Genomic DNA, 2690 nt, shown 5'->3' with positions numbered 1-2690 from the left:
CACACACACACACACACAGATAAAACAGGGTCACCTGTAGCACAAACATTTTGAGCTCCCTACCAACAGAACTTATGGGTTCTGGGTGGATTCACAAACACTACCTGCCTTCCAGGACTTTTCTCATGGTGACTTCAACTTTCATTTTGATAATGCAGATTGCAGTGAGACCCGTGATTTCATCTCCATTCTGGACTGTTTTAACTTTATTCAACATGTTTCAAGCCCAACTCATCAGCGTGGTCCCATGTTGGATTTGGTTTGTTCTTTGGGTTTGAAAGTAAATAATGTATGTGTGGAGGACTTGCAAATTAGCGACCATTTTGGTGTGTTTTTTGATGTTAATTCTGTCATGGAGCCCCCTCCCCCCAAGACAACAGCTCCAGAAAAAGATTCTAAAGCAGGATGCTGTTGTCACTTTTTCTGCCTCTTTTGACCCATCTGTCCTTGGCTGATGATATAAACAAACCAGATGATTTTATCGATTTATTAGACCATCACTGTTCAACTGTTTTTAATGACTGTACTGTAACAACCACTAAATCCTCTGCTGTTAAAACACCTACTCCATGGATGAATGAGACCATCCGCTCTGCTAGACACAAATGTAGGCAGGCAGAGCAACTGTGGAAGTCATCCTGTTTAGAAGTGCACAGGCTTCACCTTAGAGATCTCAGACTATCACTGCAGACCATGATAAAAAATGCCAGGTCTCAATATTTTGCTCAGTTGGTCACCCGCTTTAAGACAAACCCCAGAGCCTTATTCAGCACCATTGACACGTTGGTTTCCCCGGTCATTTCCTCTCCTACCGCCTGTTCACCTGCCAGTCCCAACAACTKCCTAACACACTTTGTCGTTAAAATTGAGAACATCCGGCACAGCGTCTCAACTCAACCGTCTCATGCTCCTTTTCACAACCCCCCCACCCCCTGAGAACAGTCTCACTCCTTCCTGGTCTTCTTTTGATCTAGTAACTGTGAATAATCTTGGGACCATAGTCCAAAAAATTAAACCATCTGCCTCTCCTCTTGATATCTTACCTCCCAGATTCTTAAAAGCTGTTTTTGACGKAGTAGGACCCACACTTGCTGGCTTGTTAAACCTCTCACTTACGTCAGGATGTGTCCCAGAATCCTTTAAAAAAGCAGTTGTGGAACCCATACTAAAAAAACAATCTTTAAACCCATCTGATCTGAATAACTACCGGCCCATTTCAAAGCTACCCATTTTTGTCAAAGGTCTTGGAGAAAATTGTTTCAGTACAACAATCGTACTTGGATGTAAATAATCATTTCGACAACTTTCAATCTGGCTTCCGCAGATCACACTCTACAGAGACTGCCCTCCTCCATGTATCAAATGATCTGCTAATGTCTGCTGATAGAGGCATGTACTCTGTTCTCCTCTTACTGGACCTTTCCTCAGCCTTTAACACTGTCGATCACACTATTCTCCTTCGAAATCTGAAAGACATAGGGAAATCCAGGGTGGTGCTAGACTGGTTCAAATCATACCTCTCAGTCCGCTCTTTCTCAGTCTTATTAGGTCAGTCTCTCTCTGACTCAGACAAACTCACATGCGGAGTTCAACAGGGTTCCATCCTGGGCCCAATTCTATTCCTGCTCTACATCCGCCCCCTGACTGAGGTCATCAAAATTTTCCCAGACGTCTCCTACCATTTCTATGCAGATGAYCTGCAGTTATACTGCTCCTTTAATGACTCCACCACCCACAAGCTCACCTCTCTTGTAAAATGTGTCACATAAGTTAACCAGTGGCTGTCTGACAACTTGTTACTTTTAAACCTCAGTAAGACAGAGACACTGATCCGGCCCCTGAAAATTAAGTCCCTAAGAAAAAAGAACTTCTCGACTCTTTGAGTTCAACTGCTAAGCAGAATGTGCACAACCTGGGAGTAAAACGACTCAGATCTGTCTCTAGATAAACACATAAAGAACCTGGTTTCCACTGGCTCTTTTCAGCTCCGTAATATCTCAAAACTCTGACCCCTGCTGTCCACTTCAGACTTGGAAATGGTAATTCATGTCTTCATTTCTACCCGCTTAGACTATTGTAACAGCTTGTTCACCTGTCTTAACCAGAAACAGTTAAATCGTCTTCAGCTTGTCCAAAACTCGGCAGCAAGACTCCTAACCCGAACCTCCAAATTCACCCATATCTCCCCGATCCTAGCAGAACTTCACTGGCTTCCTGTTCAATTCAGAATCCGGTTCAAAATCCTGGTCCTCATCTTCAGAGCTCTTCATRACCAAGCCCCAGAATACATTAAAAGTCTCAGTTTCCCTTACAACCCCAGACGGGACCTCCGCTCACAGGATCAGCATCTCCTAATGGTTCCCCTCACTCGCTTTAAGACCCGTGGTGACCGTGCCTGAAGTGGCCCCCAGAGCTCCCTTTTAATCTGCGCTCCATTGATAACATTGTCTCTTTCAAGACACTCCTAAAAACTCACTTTTTCTCTCAAGTGTTTAGCTAACCGTTTCACCATTACTACCAGCCTACCTCCATTGTGAATGCTTCGCTAATCTTTGTTTTCTGTACTATTGAACTTACGCCATATTTTCTCTCCCGCAACTATTATGTTTTTGTGTTTCACTGTTTATTTTGACCTGCACTGACCTTGTGTTTGATTTACAATTTTAGAAATTAATTCCTGATTTGATGTT

General features: G+C 43.3%; 1 protein-coding gene across 1 annotated transcript in view; it reads left to right on the top strand.

The window, feature by feature from the left end:
- Window positions 1-2690, top strand: part of LOC106528741 (laminin subunit alpha-5) — a gene marked incomplete in the record, with an annotated part of 162169 nt that overhangs the window by 133246 nt on the left and 26233 nt on the right.

This window comes from Austrofundulus limnaeus, unplaced genomic scaffold (genome assembly GCF_001266775.1).
Source record: "Austrofundulus limnaeus strain Quisiro unplaced genomic scaffold, Austrofundulus_limnaeus-1.0 Scaffold401, whole genome shotgun sequence".
NCBI classification, from domain to species: Eukaryota; Metazoa; Chordata; class Actinopteri; order Cyprinodontiformes; family Rivulidae; genus Austrofundulus; species Austrofundulus limnaeus.
This window is presented reverse-complemented; position numbering and strand designations above follow the sequence as displayed.